This window comes from Lissotriton helveticus, chromosome 4_1 (assembly GCF_964261635.1).
Source record: "Lissotriton helveticus chromosome 4_1, aLisHel1.1, whole genome shotgun sequence".
NCBI classification, from domain to species: Eukaryota; Metazoa; Chordata; class Amphibia; order Caudata; family Salamandridae; genus Lissotriton; species Lissotriton helveticus.
Window position 1 is genome coordinate 1,438,668,431 of NC_136063.1, and position 25,563 is coordinate 1,438,693,993.

At 43.8% G+C, this 25,563-nt stretch overlaps 1 protein-coding gene across 9 annotated transcripts in view; it reads left to right on the forward strand.

The window, feature by feature from the left end:
• The first annotated feature begins 1,561 nt into the window (after window positions 1-1,561).
• The window catches only part of LOC144829156 (serpin B6-like), a 245,315-nt gene continuing 221,313 nt past the window's right edge, over window positions 1,562-25,563 (forward strand). For 2 of the 9 annotated variants that reach the window (XM_078688005.1, XM_078688010.1), the window contains exons 1-2: window positions 1,562-1,602; window positions 1,727-1,799. The gene's annotated coding sequence lies outside the window, so the exon portion shown is untranslated. Of the gene's footprint in view, window positions 1,603-1,726; window positions 1,800-3,005; window positions 3,169-9,105; window positions 9,178-25,114; window positions 25,264-25,563 lie in introns of those variants that run through there. The other 7 variants (XM_078688004.1, XM_078688008.1, XM_078688006.1 and 4 more) reach the window with 5 other exon arrangements.

The following is a 25,563-nucleotide window of genomic DNA, read 5'->3' on the forward strand; positions in this document are numbered from 1 at the left end:
CAGCCTATCTGCCTACCCATCCGCTTCCTTAGGCTCCCAAAATCATCTGCTCTGCTCTCCTCCCGGGTCTCTTTCCCTAATACCAAATCACATTTCTGATAGGAACGCCCCTTGGGACGCCCCTCACGTGGTACATCTTTGCGCGGTAAACTCCATGATGGTACTCTTGAAGACCCTCGTTAACGTTGACCTTGGTTCCCAGGCTTCTTCTCCAATGCGCCGATACCCCCTGAAATTCCTGGAAACTCCTACAGGCCTGCGCAAGGCGCCACTGAACAAAGTCCCTTTCATTCGAGCTGATTAGGACCCTCGCACCTGCATACAGTTCGTCCTGCAGTGGGCCTCAAATTCCAGACTCCACCATATCTTTAGGTCGTAAAACACACTCCAAAGCTCTGTGCTGGACACCTCTCGACTTCTTCCCTAACGAGCACATGGCAGTTCAAACGATATGACATTATCAGTTCAGGCCTACTTGATTTACATGAAGCGGGTCCCTGCACTCTTAAAACATTAACTTGATTTAAACAGCAAACATTCTTAACTAGCATACGTTTCTAAAATAACACATCTATAAAGCATATATTTTAACCTTAAGTTCAATAATACATTTGGAAGAACCACGTCAACCCCATCTCACATTATTTTAGCAGCACGTTTAGGTTTGCTGTGAATTGCCCTGAGGCCTACACATTTAACTGGGTTTCAGAGTTACATTTAATTCTGACATGATTCTTTTAACATGAGAACGTGAGGTTTTCATTTTCATCCCAACATTTCTACATTAATCTCACACAGTTATGATTATTGTTACACTACTTAAACATTCGAAACATTTCACTACTGAATATAGAACACTCTGTATATTTCACTCCTAGATATAAAACACTCGTGTGCAAAACATGTTTAAACTAACTATGTGCTTGTAAATATGGTGCACTTATACATTTTTTCAAACTTGTGCTCTCTCATTTCTGTAGTTCATTGTAAAGTTGGGGCTTACTAGAGCCTGGTCTTTAAATCCCCGCCCAGACCCTAATCAATTTGTTTCTGTTGTAGCTGCCTGCAGCAACCAGCCTGGTCTGGTACGCAGACGGGAGGGGCTGAAGCCCTTTTAGCCCACTGGGCGTGGCACCCCTGTGCACAGTACTGCTGGCTAAAGAGCCGGGAATTGCTAAGGGTTTCAGGAGATGAGGCCACTTGCATTGTAAACAGAAAGGAGTGAACGCACCTGAACGAGTAGGTAAACGGTGCGGCCGCGATTTTTCATTCTTTGCCAATTAAAGGTCGTCTCAGAACCATAAAGTTTATTGAACGTTCGCTCTAGTTGTTTTGAAATAGTAGGGGCAACTATTTTCTCAAACGAGCGTATGTATTTTATTCGTGTCTTCCACTTGTTGCCCACTTTCTCGTTAACCAGCCTGGAACCTCTTCCGAAAAAAGGAGAATTAAAAAAAGAAAATAGAATATTTACTATTCCAAGATGGCCGCAACATTTGTTCGTACTTCCCAGCGACATGCTAAGTCTCAGGACCGCCTGTCTTAAGCTTCTTCTAAGTACAAGAAGTAGCAGACTAATATACAGACTCAATAGAAAATTAGGTACATTATTCCTAACATAGGAGGGCAGTGTTACGAGCAACTTTACCCGTTGGGCTGTATGCATCCGTGCAGGGGCAGGGCTTGTCTGGGCGTTTTTCAAGCTCTTTTGTGCTTGTATCTGCAGGGCAGCAGAGTCCCGCGGTGACGGTTCACGCCCAGGGAGACTCCAAGAAGAATACACGCCCGTCCCGAAGCAGGTGAGGATTGAGACATTTTTCCTGACCGCACGGGCCATTAAGTCTTACACTAAGAGTTCAGGGTAGGGCCATGAACACGATCTTTATATTCGAAGTTCACACCCTCGCTCTATAACCCCTCTTATACACGTTATCTGCAAATAATTGCCCGTTTTGAACTGTGACCCTGAAAACGTATCTAGAAAACCAACGCATTTGCAGTTCAAAATTGACTGGGTGATTGCGTGTCAGTCCCGAGCCCCCTACACAACGCAGAAGAGTCAAATGTGTGGTTATTTCACAAGTGAATACACAGCTTTAGTACTGAAACTAGAGCTTCTTTATTGCCGTTCGCGCAGAGAGGCTGTCCGCACGGGATACAGTGTATTCAAACTCGCAAACGGTGGGCGGGGTAGATTTGTGGGAAGCCGTCCAAAGGTGCCCTCTCCTCTCTGCGCAGGCAGCGGAGGAATTTCCCTTCGCCGGAAAGCGCTGCAGGGCGTGGCGCCCTACCCTTTTAAAACGAACTGTGACCCTTTTTTCCCACCACGTTAACCGCTTGATATGTGTCACAAATTAAATGTTGCACGGTCTGGCCTCGTCACATGTCTTTACGTTTAAAACCAATGAATAATTTGTAAAATAAATCAAAAGCGCTGGGTGCAGAGTTCTAGAAGTCTGAAGCTAGGGTTGTCCAATACCGAGATTGCCTACTTTAGATTCCTACTTATGCCCCAGGCTATTATCCAACCTTTTGCCACTTATGCTCGGATATCATGAGGTGATTTTCTATCTCAACATTCCCTTTTAAACGTTTACATACATTGCTGTGCATGGTAGTTACACGGCGCTACATAAAAATGCAGAGGTCTGCCAATTATTACTTTAAACGGACGACCTCAATTTTAATTAATTTATTAAACGAGTGACTTTAAGCAGAGGGTTGTTGGGATGAAAAGTTCAGAATTCCGACGGGTGAAGCAGAGAAACACGACGATACAGCAGTCCTCAAGGTCTCAAACAAGATTGCATCGATATTTGCATTTTCGTACGGGGATGGGGATTTTAAATGGCAACTGTTTCTGATACTGAGGTAGTGCAATGTAGAAACCTAGAATGGAAGAGTCAATAGTTCGTCTGCAGGGAAGGAGATGGGTGTGCCCGCCCTCCCACATGCCGCCTCCGGTCTGTCATCGTCGGGGGGGCCGTGTGCCGAGTCCTCCCAGCTGCTGCGGCCGCCCCTCCCCTCTGGGCGAGGCCGTGGGCTGTGCCGTCACCATTCAGGTACATTAGCCGCAGCTACTGCAGCAAGGGCAGAGTTCACCCCAACCACACGCAGGAAAACACCTCTGCAGAAGACAGTGAGTATCTCGGTTCGAGGGACAGACTTGTCCGGAACTTAATTTCTGGTAATCTCCACCGCATAGGAAAGCAGATAGATACGCTTTGGGTATATTGTTTCTTTTAGTTGTGCCGGCCAGGTCTTGTTCTCTTAGTATGTTATGATTTTTCAGTTCAGGCTCAAAAAGTACCAGGCATCAGTAGTTTCACGATTGTACGCAGCATCGAGACTAGTGCGATCGGACACTTACTGTTAATGCACCCAGCTACAACCATTTCGAAAAGAGGCAAACAAAAGGGTGAATGGGATGTGTGAACTCTCAGCCACTGGTAATTTCACCGGGTAGTCTCCCAGTCCATCTTTTTTTTGTTGTTTTGTTCCCCCGCCCCCCCCCCCCCCTCCATGGCACTTTAGATTAGACCCAATTATAAGCAAATCAGTCTTGATCCTGCTACTGTAGGAACCGTCCAGTCCGAACTTTAAAGCCAGGTGCACTTTGAACACAAGCTACCCAGGACCGGGATCAGCCCATTTAGGGCTCTTCAGTCGGGAGCAGCTTGATTCCAGTGACCCAGTGAGGAGGAGATCCTCGTCTGGGCTTAGCCGTAGCACTTTGGTCGTCTCACTGAAATAAACTACAATTCTCTATACTTTTTTACAAAAGTGAAGGCACAGGACAGTGGTGTAATAGAAGATGATGGACCTCAACCAGGGGTCGAATTGCATTAAAAAAGTATGGGAACTGTGATACTGTATGCAATGGGGGCCCGGTGAGTGAGCAGGGGGCGGGGTCAAACATGTGGCTAAAAATGTCCAGCTTAAATAAAAAAAAAATACAAAAAAGTCAAATTAATCAGTGGGCAATGCACTATAGTATATTATGAAACCTCTATTAGTTAATGCCATAAAGAGGTCTGTGTGTAACCAGAGAGCCACAGAATTAAATCTTGGTTGGTGCAGTGGAGAATAGTGATTTGTGTATTTTTAGTGCTACGAGGTCCCAGCCTCCGACAGAAAGCACGGTGAATGTACAGGAATTTATATAGCGCAAATCACCAAGCGGTTTCTAAGTGCTTGCTTAGGGAACCCGTCCTGGTATTCCCCTGTGAGATAACCCCGGCAGGGTATCCGCAAGGTGAAAGCCAGGCATCCCGACGCGAGGGGCCGTTGTGGAGATTAAGCAAGCTATTGCCCAGAGTCGCAGAGTGTGAACCCGTGAATCGAGTAGGCACCGGAGCGAGAATTTTCGAGTCCATGGACATTTTAGGACTCAAGACCCCGCCGAGCCGGGAATTGAACCCTGGTCCCGGGCTGACCTCTGCTTCCAGGTCTGCCTCCTCTAACCAGTGAGCCACACTTCTCCACAATGAATATGTAAGTCATTATTTTTAAACCTGCATTGCATGAGATAGAGTGTTACAAAACAGGTTGAAGATACAATGGTGCTTCCGAAATATAGATTGTAATAATGGGCATTTGAATGTTAGGCATTTTTAAAAATAATAACTGTCTCTTAAAAGCACTCACTTCACAACTCAGCTGGTAACTCCTTTGCATTTCCAGTAAAAAAGAATAAATCTGTAATCACAAAGCTTCAAGTGATTCCTCCAATTAAAACCATTCTGGTATCCAAAGCTCCCATTCATTTGCAGGTTAACGAGCTGCACACCTTTGCATTTCTTTCAGGTAAGTAGGCAGCCTGGCACGAAGGCTTGCCGATTGTTTATGTGTCTGCCGGTCGTTGGTTTCACAGCACAGGAGACTCACTGAATGACACTTTAGAAGCATTTAAACTAGGAATTTATCGTCTGGGACGGTTGTCATTTGACATAAAGTAGGGGAGACGTTTTGTCTTAAATTTAAAAAGTATGGGCACGTCGTGCCCCACGATTCCACCCACGGGCCCCTACAGAAGGCGAGGAGGAAGGGCCCCTGAAACTCCCTTATCTCACAGCTATTCATAGTTCTGATGTTGAATACCTGACCTTTGACATTGCAGGGGCCCATGTTACACCCCTGGACCTTGCAGTTAAGACCAAAATGTGTTGTATTTCTCAGTACATTAAATAATCCATCTATTTACAGCATGGTAATGCAGTTTACTGAAAGCATGTCACTGTGACCATTTTTGATGTAATGGGTGCATATTCTTTGGAACAGTAGTCACTTGCTCTTTCTAAGGCCTTAATAGTGAATGCCACAGTTTTTATGATACCTGTGCAGAAACAGGTTTGTGCATGGATCACCGTTAGAAGTATTGCAGTGTTTGCTGCCTCTGGTAATTATTAAGGAAGTCTGTGCACTTGGGTTAACATCAGCAGGCCAAAACTACCGTTATATAACTGTGGCAAAAATTTGGTAAATAGTTGGGCATTCACATTTCTATGCATAAAACATCAAAGTTTACATTTTCCTACTTGAAAGGGGACATCTGTAGTTAATTTCAGATAATCATTGGACCAGAACAACTGCAAAGTGTGTGTGACAGGACTAGTCCCCCATGCCTTTCCCAGTGGGATGGAACCGATGGAGGCCGGTTTAGAAAACTTTGCACCACTGGTGCCTCCTCTAGCTCTCCCCAGCGTCCCAAGGCTAACTACAGCAATGGCTTCTAGAGAGAGAGAGGTGAGTGAGTTGAGTGAGGTGGGTTTGAGTTGAGTGAGGTGGGTTTGAGTGAGTGAGGTGGGTTTGAGTGAGTGAGGTGGGTTTGAGTGAGTGAGGTGGGTTTGAGTGAGTGAGGTGGGTGTGAGTTTGAGTGGGGTGGGTGTGAGTTTGAGTGAGTGAGGTGAGTGGAATAGGGTGAGGTGAGTGAGAGGAGTGCGAGAGGTGAGGGAGATGTGTGCGAGAGAGAGGGAGATGTGTGAGGGGGTGAGTGAGTGAGCAGAGAGAGGGGAGAGACAAAGAATACAGAAGATGCTTTAGATGGCAAGAGGGAAGGAAGGGAACAATGTTGGTTTGAGCAGTTTTGCCAGTGTTGCTTTTGGTTCCCAGTCCCACCCTGATGTAGGTTAATGTTCCCTTTGTTCTCACAATCACACAGGATAAAACATGTATTTCTTTCCACCAAAGGCATAGCTGGCGTACCAACTGTGAGAAGTTAGCCTGGCATATGATGTCCACTATTCTAGTAGGCACCTTGCACCAGTCTAAACGACCCTTATTGATGGTGGTTGTAAAGTCAACCTTATAGTCAAGCTATCCCAGTGGTAGCATGGACCAGCAGTCTTAGGCTAAAACTTCAGAGAGCATGTGAAGCCAGCTGTTTTAACAATTATAATCCCTTGAGTACAAATGAAAGGACACCACACAAGGTATATATCAAATATATATGTATTTATTTCTAACACAACCCCTCTGAACTCTTTATGAGGTTAGAGATCGAAATACATCACAAGTTACTCATTAAGCATATAAGTTGGACAAATACAGTTTTACCCTAGGGGCCTCACAAACCAGAGCCACTACAGGAATAGTGAATAGGCCTAGGGAATCGCTGGGGCTACACTACAGAACCAAAGGTTAGGAAGTAGGAGACCCACGGGAGACGCGTGCAGTGTGGGAACACAGTCGTGACTTACCATTGACTTATAATGGAGCACGAGGAAGTTACAAAGTTACTGTTTTAGGGCACTTTCGGATGGACTACTACAAAACCCCTTTAAACTAGGACACTTGGATAGTCCATATCCACAGGAGCACCAGAGTACTCGAGTTACCTTACCCAGGGAAGCCGGGTGCATAGGTTTTTTTTCGTGTCAGGTTTCGTCGATGCTTTCAATGGAGACCTGCAAAAGAAGTGCTGCAGGCGGCCGAAGGAAGAGTGTCCGAGTGGATCCAAGGGTGGATCGAAGAACTGAACAACCTGAAAGCAGAGAGGACAGAGTCTGGGTCACTAGCCAGTGACCAGGAAGGAACCAGGCGATGTTGTGATGCAATCAGGTGAAGAGGTGAAGCTTGTCTCTGCAGCCACAAGGACCAGGAGGTGTATGCGACAACCAGGAGCTGGATTCGAGCTGTCCCACGAAGGATCTAGTTGACTGCGGTGTCGGTATCTGGATTGGACCCAACAAGCCTTGGCAAACGCAATCCACGCAGGAAGTGAAGATTGACTTCAGGTCAGACCAGCAAGGTCTGGGGCGCTTCTCCTTTGTAGGGAAGCTGGAGCAAGCCTGGAGCAACCAGGCAAGAGGTGTAGATTCAAAGGTTCGTCTTCGGAGGGCGCACTAGCCAACGGGCTAGAAACCGGGAAGACGCGTCGAGCTGAAATTCAGGGGCAGGACCCACGTGGCACTCGTGGAGGGCTAAGCTTTGGTGCAAATGGCGCTCGGGTCTGGGGCTTCTCGTACTCCAATGCACAACTGCGAGGGTGCCTCACCGGCAAGTTACTGGTGGTGCCTGTTTGCACAGGGTGGTCACTCCTTTACCACAAGGGAGATGTCTTCAGTCTTCTAATCGGTATAGAATATCGAAGGTCCAAGAGTTTCATTTCGGAGTTTCGTTCCAGGATAATCTGATGTCTCTAGACACAGCTCCTATCTTTATACTGATTTTTGGGGATGGATTACCTGCTAGGTCCCTCCTATGAGTGGACCTGAGAAGGGGTTGGTTACACCCCTTTCTCTTTGTCCAGTTTCACGCCAGAGCGGGGTTGGAGTGCCCCAGCAACTGGTTTGAACCGGGCTATGCATGGAGCACCTTGTGTGCCCCAGGCAGTGTCTGGAAAAGCATCTTTCCATTCAACCCACCCTGCCCCAAAACACTACAGGCTGTCTGGGGAGGTGCTAGCACCTCCCACGACAGGAAACCTATTGTTCCGGCCTCCCTTGCTGGAGTTGTCTCCAGCTGCAGGAGGTCAGACTTGTGTCTGTGGCAGCAGCATCCATTTTGTGATGCTGAGGCTCTGTTTAACTTTCACCGGGTAAAGCAGTAACATACATGTCTTTTCCCTCTAGAAGGGTGGAATGCTACCCCCGCAGCCAGAATTGGCGGGGGGGGGGTAGTAGTTCAGTGTTTGACACCTTACACAACATGTTTTGATAAAGCCAAACCAAAGTTCGCATTAACCGTGAGGATTATAATGCACTTAAGAGTATATGGTATGGCTACATCATAGAACAGCTGTAAGGACATGGTTCCAAAAGCTGCAGAGGGGTTCAGCTCATGCTAGGGCACCCTCTCACACAAAACCAAACTCTCTGCCTCCAGGATTGTTAAGGCCTGCCATAGGAGTGACTTATAGGTTACTATGTAGATATACTATATCTAAGTTAGGGGTGATTACACCACCTTACCCAAGCTGAGTGATCAGCCTGTGGTGTCAGTTTCGATGGCCAGCCAGGGGTGGCATAATACATGCTGCAGCCCCTGGTAGGCCTTGGATGCACCTATGCCCTGGGTACCTATGGTACACTATACAGGGTCTCACAAAGGTGACCCAATACCCAATCAGGTATGTACCTAAAATACATGGTATCAATTTAGAGAGAGAACATCTGGGCTGTGGGTCTGATTAGCAGGCCCACAGCCACACTAAAGTCGAGAAAACAGAATCACTGCAAAAAGTGGGGGTGACCATAGGAAGCCGACCCTACTCTCCTACACCAACCGTGGGAGGGATATGGCCTCCTCTGCTTCCAGAGACGAGTGCAGCACAAGTGTTGCTGTACAGGGCATGAAGGCGGCTATATATGGAGGACATTACCTCTGCCATACAAAGTGTTCACTGATGAAGGACACCTTAACATGATGCTTTTAAAAGCATTTTATTCCTTTCAGTATTTCATAGATGATGGAGAAAGAAAGTGACTACCATACTACTGTGAATTAATGTAGAGCAAAGTAACTACTAATATTTGGTATCCCATGCAGTGTGCTGTAGTTTGTGTAATCTCCTCTAATTTAATGTGGAGTAAATGACTCTGTGTAATGTCCTTCCTAACCTATTGCACATAAATTAATCTCTTTCTGTAATCCAATACAGGGCTAAGTTACAGGTGGGAGTTTTCATTCTGCAATACATTTTGTGTTTAGTAATCTCCCTCGATCATGTTCTGCAAGGTAAAACAATTTGACTTTTTTCTCTTTGGTAATCCAATGTGCGGTAAAACAATCAAAGTAACCATCTGTAATCTATGCAAGGGAAAGTGATCTCCTATAATGTAATCTAGCTTGGGGCAACGTAATGGATTCATATCATATCATATCATGATTTTATTGTTTGATATAATAAAAAACAATACCGCAACAAGTTTTAAAATACGAGTTAAAAAATGTCGTAGAGTCTGCAAATTGTCTATAAATAGTATTTACGGTTGTCATGGTCCCCGGACACAGCGTGTTAAGTCCGTTGGTTTCAGTTTAGTCATTATATATTCCTTAAGTCTGTTCCTTTTCTAATATCTGTTTTGTTACCATGGACATGAATTTGATTCCCCGACATGATAGTGTGGGGGAGGCACCGCTTAACCATCGTATGACCGCCTGTCTCCATGTGCGGATTTTCAGTGTGTTGAAGATTTCCCGCAGATATCTTCTTCTTAAGGCTTGCAGCGCAGGACATACACATAGTATGTGTTGCACTGTTTCGTTCTTGTATCCGCATAGTCTGCAGTTTGCACTTTCTTTTTTTCGTTTCCAGGAAGGCATTAGGTCTTTTGTGAAATGCATGCCCAAACGGTACGCTATTAGAGTTTTTTTAAGTGCTGACAGTAGTGTTGGGCTAAGTAAACTTGCGGTTTTTGGATGGAATAAGAGTTTACTACTGTCCAGGCGTGTCTCCGTTTGCTTAGAATTATTTTGTCTTTGACCAAGGAGATCTTTTTTGCCGAACCATTTGCTATTTTGCAAAACTGCTTGTGGTCGATGTTTTCTTTCCACACTTCGTGGAGTCCCAGGGTTAACAAACTCTGGTTAAGGAATTCTCCCCAATGTGTGGTGTTATGCTTTTCTACTAAAAGGTTTATTTCCTCCCAGCACAAGTTGTCCAAGGAGTCACTGGGTGCGGATCAGATCTTGTGGCAAAATTTTACAAATGTGGAGTTTGACCTAATGTCTTGGTTTTGTAAACCGAATTCTAGTCGAACTTGGGCTGCCGATGCTGTTTTTGGCAACCCAAACACCACTTTGTATATTTTGTTTTGAAGGCTGTTTAAGATTACCGATTCGCTCCCAAGCCATCCGATTAGTCCGTAAGACAAGGTAGGGATTATTTGGGCGGCCATGACTTTTAGTAAGTGGGTATAGTTTGGACCACCCACAGTCTTTTGCAGTTGTCTGTATGCGTATATTAAAGATTGCGCTTTCCCTCTTAGTACCTGAATGTGCTTCTTTTTTGTATTACCCCGCTTGATGGTCATCCCCAGGTATTTGTACGAGTCCTCTTCTTAAAGGAGAGAATTATTAATTGTCCATGTGTATTTCAGTTTCTTGCGCTCCGTAATTAGAAGCACTTTGTTTTTGTTTTTGTTCAGCTCCAGGTTTTCCTCAGTTAAGTACGTAACCAGCGTATTCACTAGGCGTTGCAGCCCGACCGGTGTTTTGCTTAGTAAGACTATGTCGTCGGCGTACTGCATAATAGGTACCGGAACGTTGCCTAGTTTAGGTGCATGACTTTCTATTCCATCTATTTTTCTTCCGATGTCGGCAAGATATAGGTTAAAGAGACTGGGTGCGAGGACGCAGCCTTGTTTTAGTCCGTCTTGTCTTTCAATTTTGTTGGTAAGGCTGCTACCATTACCTAGTTTGACCTTGGCCCATGTCTCTCTGTATAGTCTTGAAATTGCATTTATTCCGGCATCCCCCAACCTCTTAATTTGCTCCACAACCTGGGCCTGCTTACGTGGTCGAATGCTGATTTTATGTCGACGAAACACGCATATAGGTGGTGTTTTCTTTTTTTGGCGTTGTCGGTTAGTAGGCACAGGGTAACCAGGTTGGTTGTTGTCCCCATCCCCATTCTGAATCCGATTTGAAACCTAGGTATTATTTTTGTTGAGGTTTCCCAATCCTGCAGTTCTTTCAACAGGCATGAGGCATACAGCTTTGCTTCTACGTCAATTAATGAAATTAAACAATAGTTTCCAGGCTCCTTCCGATCCCCTTTCTTGTGAATTGGGTGGATGATGTTACCTCTCCATGTTTCTGGAAGGATTCCTTTTTTTAAGATGTCATTGAATAGTGTAGTTAATAGGTCCGCCCAGAAATCCGTGTCTGTTTTGTAGACTGCGGTTGGGATGCCATTTGGGCCCGGGGCCCCTTCTGATTTTAATTTCTGTAGTAGCCTTCTTATTTGGGCTTGGGTTATCGTTGGTTCTTCCTGGTTAAAATTTGGTTCTGTGGTGACACTGACGAGTGGGTTTGTACTATAATCCTCGCTCTCCCATGGGCTCCCTTGTTCTTTTGGGATCCTTTATTAGGTAGAGATTCTTTACGTAGTTCTCCCATTCCATGTTGCTGATCCCGGGATCCTGCTGTAGTGTCTGTCCCAGATTTAGTTCATTAATGATTACCCAGAACTCTCTGGAGGAGGGTTTTTTGGTGGAAATCAGTAGCCTTGTCCATACCTGTTCTTTATATAGGCCTTTTGCTGCCCATAGTTTTCGCCGGTATTCCTTTCTCATATTTCTGAGATCTACTATGTTTGTATATTGGCTCTTTACTGCTGTTCACTGGACCCTTGCTAGTTTCTTTTTTTCTTGTTTTAGATCCTTCTTAAACCAGGGCGCTGGTGCTCTTGTTTGATTTCTATTACCTCTCAGATGCGCTGAGTGGTTTTCAATTAAAACCTCCAACAAATTTTCCCAAATTTTTATTGGATCACCGTTGTCGAGGCTCCCGTTTTGCAGCATGAAGTTGGTAGCCGTAGTCATGATTTTTTGTGTGTCCTCGCCCCTCCATTTTATTTTTCGTAGGTTGAATTTTTCTGTTTCTTGGTTTAATGACCTCGTTCTCTCGGCTCTGGGTGCAATGATATTCAACCTGAGAATTTGCGGATAGTGATCACTTTCCAGGCGCTGGACTATTGTGTATTCCACGATTAAGTTTGTCAGGTACGTTGTTACTAGTGTAAAGTCCAGTGCTGATTTAACGTTACCGCTCACATAGGTGATGCGCGGTTGAGTCAGACCTTCCTTTTTTTTACTTTTTAATATTGATAGGCCCATTTTTTCTATTTTCCTCTGGTTAATTTGTGTAGTCGCTTCTGCTGCCCCTTTATCTCTGTTCGTTCTAGTCGTTTTGGTGTTGTGTAAATTTTGGTTGAAGTCTCCTGAAATTATCATGGAGCATTGTTTGTTAGTTTTTTGTAAGGTTTTGATCAGGGTTAAGTGTTTCCATTTTTTCCTTTTTTGTTTTCTGATCTGGATGTTCGTAAATGTTTAGTATTAGCAGTTGTTGCCGGGGCTGTATTGTGATTTTTATGGCTTGAACCCAGTTTAGTCCAACATTCATTGTTTCTTGGGTCCAGTTGTATTTCTGTGAGATGAGGATTGATAAGCCTCCCCGGGGATGTCCATATTTCGCATGCTTTTCTGCTAGTATATGATGGTCCGTGAAACCTGGGATTCCTATTTGTAATAAGTTCCATGTTTCTTGTAAAAGTATTATGTCCGACTTGTCGAAAAATGTTAGTTTCATGGTCCTGCTCCATGGAATTGAAGCCATGCACGTTCCAGGAGCATAGTTTAATTTGGTCTCCACTTGTTTTGTACTTTTGTCTGCCAGTTACTTGTTTTCTGAGTATAGTTGTTTTGTCAGTTCTAGGAGCCCGTTTCGCCTAGTACAGATGGGATCCAAGACCAGTCTTGGTTACCACCTTGGTGCCGGTAAATGAGTGTCTGATTTTTTTATCCGGTTTTTGTGTTTGTTCCATTTTCTGGGGAGGTTGCTCTAGCTGCTTGTAAACATGATTTCATTTGGGGCCTTTGGGGCTCCTTGTCCTTTTGATAATCCGAGCTGTTTTGTAAAGGATAAGGGTATTTCGGTTGCTTGTGTTGAAGTATTTTAATTCCCCAGTTCTCAAATGTTTCTTTGTGTGCGTAGATTTGTGCTGCTAACTCCTTTGATTTCCAAGTGGTAACTGAGTTTTCTATTCCTGGCCTTGCTCTATTTTGCTGGAACTCTACAGTTTCCATGTCTTGGGAAACAATTCCCTTTAGGGCTGGAATTTCCTTGAACAATTTTAAGATATTTCCTCTGTTGAGGATGTCGTGTTTTCCCTTTGTTTCACATTCTGACATGAATGTTATTACTGGTTCAATTTCCTCTGATGTTAATCTCATGTTGTTCGATTGAGATTCTGTGGGATTTTTTGCACTTGGGGTCCCTAATTTTGGATCGCTTTCTGTTTCGTGGACGAATAATGTCTCCCTACTGGTTTTTGTTTGCTTCATTAATCTGATTCCTGTACATTGAGCTGGTTCCACAGGTTCGCGAAGATCTTGTTTTGTTGTGACACACCTGCCTATTGCGTTAGTCGTAATCTTTAAAGCTCTCAGATCATGATCGTGTTGTAAGGTTTTTTGTTCTCTTACGGCCATGCTTGCATTTTTAATCTGGTGCTTTTTGTCCGGTTTACTTGTTTCCTCCTCCTCTTTTGATTCGGATACTGAAAAAGTGGGGTGTAAGTTGCCAATGATGGTATGGATGACCTTATCTTTGTCCCCGGCAATTAGGCCGTGGTCAGCATAAGATACTATTCCTGGAGATTCTTTAGTATTGCGTCTGGGTTTGGTTTTGGCTTCGATTGGTTGTTTGGGTCTTGTTGGCCCGTTAGGGGTTTTTGGTTCTGTTTTTTGTGTTTCTTCCGTCTTTGCGGAATTTTCAAAGGAAAAGCTTACCCTTTCCGGGTTTCGTTGATATTGAGTACTTTCCGGGTTTTTGTGCCTGTCTTTTTGTTCTTCAGGATCTTGGCTTGGTCTCCTTCTAAACATTGGAAAGATGTGGTCCAGGACACCGGTGGATTTTTTGTTTTGTTTGGGCCGAGCCTTCCTTGCTCTTTTTCGTTGACGTTTTGTTAATTTGTCCTGATGTTCGGTCAAAAGGGTTGGCAAGCCTTCGTTAATTTGCTCTTCTTGGCTATCCAACAACCCTTTGTCTTGTCCATTAGCTATTTTCTTCTCTACCCTATTGGGGGGTTGTTCCTGGGTTTGTCTTCCGGGTTGACCGCTTGGAGTTCTTTCCTTGTGTGTACCGTTCGTTTGTTCCCGGTTTCTGTTTAGTTCGCCGGTTGATTTGACTACACCCAGGATATCAGTTAGTATCTCTGGTAGGGTGGCCAGTTTTTCAATTATGCTGCCACAGTTACAGCGACTAAATTTTGTCTGATTTTTTTGTTTGGGGTCCGTTTCCTGAGTTTGTACGATTTCTGCTTTTATTTGCGTTGGTACCCCCATTTTCTTTTTTTGGGTAATGAGGTTAGTATTGTGTCGACTTTAGAGCTTATTTTGGAAATGTGCTCGGCAATGATGTTTATCAGATCTATTTGTACTTCCATTTTGTCAGATTGGAAGTTTAGTGCCTTTATTGCCTGGTCCAATGTACTAATTAGGGATTTCCCCCAATTTTGGTTGTATTGAGGATCGGCTCTGTTACCTGTTATCGCGCTAGGCTGTTCGATCATGCTTGTCGATGAGATTAGAATGTGGTCCGTCTGGACTTGGTTTGTAGCTTCGTTACTAGTAGTGCTGGTATCGTCAATTAAAATTATTCGGCTACTGTCGTGGTCTCTTATGTTTCGTGGTGTGGAGGCCTTCAGCTCGCGTGTACGCCCCTTTGTAGAAGGAGATACGGTTGTCGATTGGTTGAAGTCTAGTGATCTTTTCGTTTTTTTCTTGATTGTATTAGCCAGCTTTGGTGTGTATTTGATTGAAATGGGCTTTTCAGACTCTATCTCCCTGACGAATTCCTGGCTTGGTATTCCTCCCGTGTCCGCTCCTTCTGCTAGTTTCTTGTTATTGGTATATTCTTTATGACTTGTGTTTTGTAGATTTGATTTGGCAAAGAGACTTTCTAGCGATTCTTGGTCTTGCGTTGATGACAAATACATTTTAGAGTTCTTTTGGGCCTTTGTTTCTTGAACATGTGAGCTAGTTGAGAGTTTATTGTCGCCTTCCTGAATGGTATCTGTTATCTCAGAGGGACTGAAAACGTTGTGTACTTGGACCTGTACTGTTTCTGTCTGTTTATTCATGTTGTTGGTTTTCCCTATGTTTTTGGGATTGCCTAGTAAATTTTCCTGTGTGCTTCGATTTTTTTTTTTTTTTTTTTTTTTTTTTTTTTTTTTTTTTTTTTAGCGCACTTTTCTTGTTTGCAGCCCTTGTTGCATTGAACAATTTAGTTGTCTCTGGAAGTATTGGGCTCGGGAGATTTTGTGACTCTGCTGTGACGGAGAAAATCGCTGAAACCGGGTCCTTCAAAAAGAAAAATGTGTTAATTTTTTGTTGACCTTGAATGCGTGTCGGTAAACAAGGGTTCTCCGGTATTGTCATCAACTTTCCCGGTATCGTCACTGACTTTCCCGGGTCTTGCCTCTCCATTGTTCTCTCATTCTCTTCGTCTGATGGCGAAGTTAAGGACTCTTTAGGGATTGATTTCACGTTCGTGTTTTTTTTGCATTTTGCTGGGATTAGTTTGCCTTTTAGTGCCAGATCTCATCTTGTGTCCTACCTTTCGTGGTCCTGGCCTGTCGGACAAACTGTTGCAGAGCTTGGTTCTTAGAATTGGAGTCCTTGCCTTCCCCTTGTCGGCTGTGTGTTTGAAGAGAACTGTTACAACGGCGGTGTGGTTGTCACAGCGCACCTCCAGCGCTCACACCTGCCCGCCCAACCGCTTGAGCGTGCTTGGCTAGTCCTGGTCTCAGTTCCTTGCTTCTCTTTGCCGGTTTTGTTGATTTTTGTCGGTATCAACTTTGTGAGGGGTCTGAGGTGCTCTTAAATGCTCAGACTACTACTCTGGGCTGTGGCTCGTCCTCCGTCAGGGCGTCTGTGATGCAGCGCAAATTGTTTCTGCCTAAGGCTACCCTAGCGTTGAGGTTGTTTTCGGCCCCTTCGCGACTCCTTGGAACTTGGGGGCTCTCCCTCTTCCTTAATGAGAGGATGTGTTGGTGATGGTTGGGAAGGTGGGAGGGTGTGTGCGATGTGGGAGGCCCTGTTGTAGCTGTTGTAGCTAGTGCTACTGGTGCTCAGCACACACACCCCTTCCTCTCCTCTCCTCTACTCCTTCCCTCTCCTCTACTCCTTCCCTCAATCCTCTGCTACCTGCCCCCCCCTCTGTCTGTCGTCGTTGGTGGACAGAAGTGGCAAGGTTTTGGAAAAAGTGGCTTAGACAATTTATTCAGAGTCTTTTTCTCTTTTTTCTTCTTTTAAAAAAATAAAATAAATTGTTGCCAGGTGTTTTTGTTTTATTATGGCATTGACGGTCCCGGGGACAAGAATGGCATTGACGGTCCCGGGGGCGGCAAGACAGCAAGGTGGCAGGGCGGCGCTATTTTCACAGCGCTACTCCGCCCGCCTGCTCACTTTTCCTTGCAGTCTGCTTTTCAGCCAGTCCCCGCGATCCGATTTGGTTTACGCCTCCAGTTCGCGGCACAGGGGAAGGCTCTCGTGCAGTCTCCTACGGTCTCTCTACGTAATGGATTCATTATCTGTAATCTAATGCAGAGAAAAATAACCATAATAAGCTCCTGGAATACAATATGAGGTAGAGTAATCTTCCATAATGTATTGCATGATAAAGTAACTGGAGTAATTATCTGTTACATAAAAAAGGAAAGAAATTTGTATTTTTTTCTTTCAGTAATCGATTTCATGTTTATGTAACCAGAGTAATTATTCATTGTATTCCAGTGAAGGGTATAATAATTTCTGTAATGTTTAAATTTATACTATACCAACCAGTGATATTATCTGGTACAAGTAAATTACTCAATCAATATTTCTTTATCCAGTAAATAAAATTACCATAAGAGTGCCACTCCATGTGATAAAATCAAGTTTATCAAGAGACAATAAAAAAAACAAAAAATACAGTTGCTTATAAAAACAGGAAACACATAAAACTATTGGTCCGGTCTCAATTCCCTCCATGCCCAAATAACCCGTAAAAAAGATTATACAGTAAAAATGACCTAGACCGTGGGTAGAATCTGTGAATTCAAGAAGACGGACCTAACTTGCAATGTTTTGTGCAAAGGGATTAAAAAGCCTTTCCTCGGCTGGCTATAATAAGAGCAAAACACAGTAAAGTGAAGTAAATCCTGTGGAAACACTTTGTCACAGCCACAGGATTTTCTTCCCTCCGGATGGGCCCACCTGCACCGTGAGGCCTAAAAATGATGCAGGTGGTTAAATCGGTCCAGTAAGAACGTATTATGCTACGAGCGAACCAGGCCCAAGTATGGCTCCAAACCCTGTACCGTTTTTAAAAGCACGTAATCCCTAAGTGCTGGCTTCTGGAGTTCTAGGCTTTCTCTCTTCAAGCGGGAGCGTTCCAGAAACAGGCTTTTAACACTCCCCGGCTCAAGAACGGAGAGAGCATATGGGTTAAAAAAATATCAGGCCTACCTAAAAGATAGAAAAGCTGCCTTAACATGGGCTAGCCATGGAATGCTCAATGCCCGGTCCAAGGACAACCAGTCTTCAAGAATCTGCTGACTTAACTTCAGCTCTCCCCTGCTCCAAACCCTTATCATTACTCAAATCTGATTTCTCTCCTTCATATTTAACCCCATTTAATTAATCAGAGCTCTCTAGTTCCTTCTTTTAATATAATATTCAGGTTTCGGATTAATCACCAGCTTCCACCTATTGATGACTGGAACGTAAGGGGAAGCAATTGTGATCTTCTGTATACAAGTAATGGCTAAAATAGTTGGATTAATATAATTTTGTAATCTAAATAGGGTTGCACCTACGGGACCCTAAAATACCTGGCAATCTCCAATATTCTTTTAGCAGTTCATTCAGGAAGAGTCATTTGTCATTATAAAATGTATATAGCCGAGCAGTCCATTTCTTAGAGATTGTTGTGTAAATATGTGGTCGGTGGATAGAATTCCTCCAGTTCTCCGGATTGTTTTCCAAATGGGTCATGGCAGCCTGTCGTATTAGTATGTATGTAAATCTGTCTAGTGCATCGGCTTTGCGGAAGTGTTCAGTCATGATACATCTGCCATTAGGAAAGAGTTGTATCATCTTATGCGCTTGTAGTTCGTGTCTTGTAGTTTTTGTAGGCAACCACGTATACTCTATCAGCTGAGATTTTATGAGCTTATGTGCGAGGTAATATTCTGATGGTGTTTATTAACTTAAAACAATAAACTAATGATTGCCTACTACTCCAGTGTCAGGAGTAGTGCAAGGTTATCAGCAGTGGGCTTTTCTCGACAGTATACCTTTGTTTTGCCAACTTTATTTGCAGCTGTCCAGATCACCTAGTGTGTGTGCACCAATTGTTATGTATTTGCATGGTATAGGAAGTTTCAGTGCCAATACTTTGTGCAGTCCCCACTTTGGTTTGATCCCTCTCAAAAGGTAAATGTTGGGCATTGTTTACCTCGTGGTATAGGTGCATTTGTGAATAACTATAGAAACTTGGGCAATGTGAGTTCAGTTCTGCCGGCCCTAACCTGACCCATCTCTCTATTTGCATGATCAGTTTTTCAACTGCAGGACCATAGTTGTATTCAAGAGCTATTTTGCGGTCTCTAACAAGAATACACAGGTATTTAATGGAGTCTTCCCTCAAAGTCAGAGGATACTCCAGCACTTGCTTACAGCACCATCAGTAAGCTGCAACATCTCAGTCTTGCCTCAATTGCCCCTGTGGCCTAGTATGTCGCCAAATTGTACAATATCCCGTATTATTTGCTTTAAGTCTGTGGTCCGTATTTTTGGCCAAATAGTAGTATGTCGTCAGCATAGAGTGGCAATGGGAACCGCCACGTACAGAATGCAATGCCTATCTGTATAGGTTTCTCAATCAATGAGAAAGCCACCTTGCTATATGTCCATGCCAATTTCTAAGAGGGGGATATACACATGCAGTATACCCCGTTCAGATATATCATTGTCACTATTTAGCAAGGAACTTGGCCTGTACGATCTGCCCTCATTGGCCTTATCTAGTTTTAAAATGGCAGTATTTCCAGTGGCGGCCACCCCTTACCAGGGAATACTGCGTCAAGCATATAGTCCAGCATTTCCGCTTCCACCCAGGCTAGCGTGATCTCAACCAGGTATTTCGCACTTCATCCCACAGTATAAGACATTTTAGAAGTGTAACTGTTTTTGTGGTAGTCAACAAAACTGTCCAAATTTCCATTTTTGTTGGTCATCTTTTCACCTAATGAAAGCCTGGTCTGCCTACAGCAGCCAGGACAGAGCTCTTCTGGATCTCTCACCTTCACCATAGATTTGCACACGCTTGTCTGGCTGGTTGCATTGATTCACATACAGCTATTTCAATTTGTGAGATTGTATCATTTTGAACAACAACAATGAATGGACTCCTCTCTAGAAACTCTTCAGTAATCAATAAGAAATACTGCATGACCAAAGTCAGTACTTAGATTAAATACTGCAAATATATTCAAGCAATACTTGATTATCACTATGCAGAAAATGACATATGAAAGAAACATGTCCTTTCAATCAATCACACATATTTTCTGCTGATTAATTGCCAAACGTTACTCAAGCAGGGCAATATCAAGAAGATAAAAGATATAACACTGATGGCATCCACTCCCTCATAGCATTTCTCTCACTGCGTGTCATCTCTGCAGTTGAGTGGACGTCTGCCAAATTTAGATTTCACAAACTTCCTAGCTTCTTTAGGACAGTTGAAGAACAGGGTCCAGCACTCAAGCTGTAGTCAAAGCCCGACAGGGCATATCATACCATTGCGGATGTCCAAGGATCAAATAAGCTTTTTCATATGTGAATGCATGCTTAGCTTCGTGCATGGCAGTGGCGAATTCTGGGTTCACTGGGAGAGCATCTCCTTTAAAATCCAGGAACTTCTTCTCTGGGGCGAGCTTCAAACCCATGTCTCTTTCCCTCTAATTTAGGAGGCTTGCAGCAATTGGGCTATTCAGAGCACCAGATGGGGTCTAGGACCAAGGAATCTTTGGGCCCTCTCAACAACAAATGGATCAGAGAAGTTGTGACTGACAAATATATCACCTAGTAGCTTTTCAACAAGTTTCCATTTTCTCCGTGTCTGTGGTCTGTGCCAGACCAGTGAAGTGCGATTCTTAGTCCAAATTTTAGCGAAGAGTTTGGCATGGTCAGTGGTAAGGCCATGATTGTCTAGACTTTCTTTCATTTGGCTAGGTAGGCTACAAGGTGGTCAATTTTCCCATCTATGGTTTGGAGGCTAGTTTGCATCTCCATCAGACGTTCTCACAAGTCCTGGCCTGATTGGTTCTGGGCAACAGACCCCCCTCCACACCCATGTCCAGTACATTAGCAGTATTGTTAACTGGGGCTTTAGCCGAGTGACTGTTGTCAAAGGTGGGTTTATTCTGCTTGGGATCACTTTTGCTCATGCTGAGCACCTGATTGCAAGTCACTCATAGGGAAGAAGTGCCTAGGTTTGTGCCACACTCCATGGGGCACAATACGTGCTGTAACAGAAGGGCTTCTGCAAGTATAATATGGGTCATATGTAGGCCTTCTATAGCAGATGATAGGTTTGGAAGTCTATACTTCATGCCATAGAAAGTTGGAGAATGTGCTGCATAATCCAGCCAGACACATCTCCGGTTATTGCATATTGTAGTGTTGTGCAGCACTCACCTTTAGCAGGAGGAGCAAGATTTGCAGGATAGGATCTTCAGGTTGCCATGGTCCTTGACCTGGAACACACAGTGAAACTGCCCGGTAGGAACTCCCTCCGCACAGGTAAACTCCTGCCAGCAGAGGCTAATGAGGCCCCCACATTAGACTTGACTTCACTGGCCTCCACTTATTGCCTCAGCCCTGGTCTGCAGCCAACACTGTCACCCCAGGCTGAAAGACCGGCCAGGAGCTAGACAATCCATACGCAGACCTCAGTGGGAGGTAACCACTGCCCATTCTCTGCACCCATCATATTCCAGGACATTGTTTCAGCCCGTCATGCTCAGGCCATGGTTACTCAAGTTGCAGGTAAGAAGGGATCATTCCAGCTTTGTCCGCTGATGGTGCACACCCTTGAGAATTTTGTCTGGATATTTTGTGGCTAGAAACGGGAGGTCTCAAGTTAGGTAGCCATTTTGGTCAGTCAGACAGGACCACTGGGCGCTGATATGTTGACTTTTGACAGGCGGGTGCACTGTTTTGTTATCACGATTTTGCTAATTTCATGGATAGAAATTGTAATGACCATTTGCATGATATTTGGTATTTCAACAATGTTAATCGGGTGTGACTTGCCTCAGATGTTCAATAACTGGGAGGAGCAGAAGGCCTATTATCCTAATATTAGGTTGGCAAATCTATTTGTCACAGGTGCTTTGTAAACTATGCAAAGCTTTGCCTGACCTTACGACCAAGAAAGCCGCAAATCCTGCTCTAAGAATTAAGAGTTTGTGTTCTTTTATGCTTCAAAGGCATAGTGTAGCAAGAGTATGTGTCATATCAGAGTAAAACTGCTTTAATTGATCATGTGACATCGCTTCTTTTTTCTCTTGAGTAAGCTGAACGTTTATGACTTGCGTTGTGAGTTAACAATTCTTTAAAGGCAATCACGGAAAACCACTGATTTCAAAGATCTTTAAATGCATAAATAAGAGTGGCAAGAGAAATTTATTTAAATGTCCAAGTTGCCAGAAATGTGATTGCTAGGAAAAAGTAATTAATCAATACTGCAAAAATAGGATTTGTCAAAGTTTAAACTTAGCTAGAAAACAATAATACGCACCCTTATGTGCTCTTTATTGTCAGAGATCAGTTTGGGTGTATCTTGTCAGGCGTTTCAACTGAGCCCAGAGGTAAATATGGATGGAGTACTAAACAGTATCTTTGATCAACACAATGCCGTTTGCATCTTTGTGTTATCTTGAAACCTGTTGGTGGGAGTTTGGATGCTTGTTTTCTGGCAGGACGTCAGCAAGCAATGAAGGGGGAGGGGTGGGAGTTAATGGGGCAAGCAACATGGGGAGGAGGAGTGGCTCACAAGACAAGCAACCGCATAGGAGGATGGAAGAATCAGGGCAAGCAACAATTCGACAGGGACAAAGGGTGTGCGAATAAAAGGGGGAAAAAGAACCTCTTAAAGCTGAGCGTTTCAGGGTGGGTAGAGGTAAAGAGTAGTGAGGGCAACTTGAGGGTTCGGGGTAGAGGTAAAGGAAGTGAGGTTGACTTGAAGGTTCAGGGGTGGGTAGAGGTTAAGGGAGTTAAGGATGATTCCAGGGTTCGGAAGTGGGTAGCTTCAAAAGGAGGCGAGTGACTTTAGGGTACAGGGATGTGATGGTGACTTAAGGTCTCCGGGTGGGTAGAGGTAAAGGGAGGTGAGAGTGACTTGAGGACTTGGGGGTGGTTAGAGGTATAGAGAGGTGAGAGTGAGATGAGGGTTCAAGAGTGGTCCTGGGTACAGGGAGATGAGGGTGACTTGAGGGTTCAGGGGTGGGCAGCGGTAAAGCGACAGGTGGCCAAAGTGTATGTTTCAGAAATGGGCCACATGCCACAAAGTTTCATTATTGCCAGTTGTTTGCATTCAGCTTTTGGAAATACTTTTAAGCAGGCTTTAGCTCTAATGGCTTGAAGCTGTCTTGCAATCAAAAGCACAAAAAAAAGTACAACAATCTGAGTGCAAGCAACGTGGAAACACATTAGTCAAGAAATCAGTTAGTACTTGGTTCATGCTCCAAGGATACTTTTTACATGATCTACTAGAACGGGAGAAATTATCTCCCCTGAAATTGCTGACGAAAGGTCGGCACATAATTTGGAGTTTGATATGTAAGCATTCAAACTAGTGACTGAATAATAAACTCCAGTTTTATAGCTAAAAGGTCAGTTTCAGGAATACTGAGGCAGTGAAGGGGGGTTGGGGTATGACATTTTAAAAGAATAATGGTGACCACTCCTACCCAATCTTGCCTGACTGCCTGTTAGATTGCAGAATGGTACCTATCTGATTGTGCTCCTAAAGTACCACGAGTGGATTCATCTGCTAAACACGTTTTTGGAAAGGAGTAAAATGTCAGATTGACTGTGTCCAGCAAGTTAAAATCTCCAATTTGTGCTTAACCGCTAATCGTGTGTTAAAATAAACCACAGATACAGCAATAAAGCGACATAATGAGTTGGAGGAAAGGTTCCTATGCGAGTTCTCTGTGTTTAACTAGATCTCTGCTGCTTTGCAAAAAGAGTGACAGCCTGAAGCTAAAAGTGCCAAGTTTTTTTGATTCATTTATGTTAAGAGGCTAATAGGGAGACTCACTGAGTGAAGTGCTCGGAGTTCATTGGGCAAGTAGGAATATTTCCCAGCAGAGTGCTGGTCTCGGCTGGGTGCAAAAGGGCTTGCCATTGGTGTGCTGGTGGGGTGCCCTCAGCGTGCATCTACTCCGTGGCCAGGATTAAAAAGTCGGCATGGCTCAATGAGTAAAAATGGCCCGATCTCCCAATAAAATGAATGGTAAGCTCCAAGCTTAATTGAGGATCACATAAACCAAGTAAAAATCAGTTAATGCAGATATAATTCATCAAGTTCTGTAAAAAAATTTAAAACATGCATTATTGACAAAATTAAAAAGGCCATCCTAATTCAAGTTTTAATGTGCAAAAGTGATTTAGCAGTTTAAAGTTGCGGACTGTACATAGGCTGCTCATCCATGCCCCGGCCAAGATTAAATAGGCGGGGCAACCAACTAAGAACAACCTGAGCGCCTTCCAAAATTATGGTTCAGAAGTAATCTTTCCAAAGAGTACAAATGGTCCCCGAGCTACCTCCCAAACAAGTGGTAAGCTCCAAGGTGCAGTAAGGATTACAAAAACAGAGCAAACATCAGTTAATGCAGATTCAGTTAATCAAGTTCTTAAAAAAATGAAACCTGACTTGATGCCCAAAACTAATTTAATATAACGTTTTCAAGTATGTGACTTTTAGAAAGTTGTCAGTCTGGTGCCCAATTTCTTCAGTGGTCATCTGCAGATGCTGACCACAAGTCAGCCTTCTCCCATCTTGGGGAGAAGTGTGAACAAAAACAATGGTTATGTCAGGTTTGACAATTATTTCTTATAACTATTTTCATAAGAAATAATTGAGAGTGAGAACAGGCAGGAGACTGCAGCCGTCAGACTCCTGCCTGTACTCGAGCTGTAGGATTGAATCACTGTTTGCTGCCACTTCGAAGACTTTTAGATTTACCACTCTGGCGATCCATAAATTTGATCTACATCACCTGTGCCAAGATCATACATGATCTAACCACCAGGTATCCCATGATGACTGATTAACGAGGAATTACTCTGGTTTTTTGTGGGCTGTCATCCCTAACCCCTATTTCTGTCCTGATGTAGACCCGCCTTGACTAGTTAATTGAGCATAGTTCGGGTTGAAACGTCGACGATTCTACGTGGTCCAGATTGACCAAGGCTCTGAATCCAAAAAACAAATGAATATATAGGCAACTGAGTCATTGTGTTTTTCCTTAAACTTTCTGGCCTCCTTTCTCATGTACATATTTTATAATCAGATATATTGTGCACTAAAACCTAGCACTGAGCACAAATGTCACTCTATCACACATCACTTAGAAACCTCACCTTGTATTGACAGCCTGTATTTATAAATGTGTAGATATTATATGAATGATTCAATTTATATAAAACAAGAGTATTCAGTAATTGGTGTCACGTATGTTACTATTTGCAATGTGTCCCATGTGTCAAGACAGCAGAGTTATGAATTTTTGAAGACTTTAGTGAAAAGCGTATAAACACTAAACATATTCATAAGAAATAATTGTCAAACCCGACAAACATTGTTTTTGTTCATATATCCTTACCAGACAGGTTCTGAGGGACACAGGGTCTCCCCATTAATGTTTAACCCGGACTCCCAGAAGTGGGCACCATAGAGGCCTTCCGTTCGAAGAGGTGTCACCTTCCCCAGGCAGGAAGCTACACCGGGTGTGAGCCCTAAATGCAACATTCAAAGGTAAGCCACCTTTGAAGAGCAACTGGTGGACACACGAGAGGGGCTGCTCTTTTGTTGAGGTAGACAGGTTGGCGTCTCGGGGCAGAGAGGGGAGACTAGTTGTCAAACCGTTTTTTCCATGGACCGGTATTCCCTGAGGTAACCACACCTCTATGATGGGTACCAAGCTCCACACACCGAGAGAAGGGTCTACCATCTTGAGAGTATGCAGCATAATGCACTTCAGAGAGAAAAGATCCGGTAGCACATAGGCTAGTGACTGCCACATCCCAGAGGGTACTTTCTGGACATAAATATGGC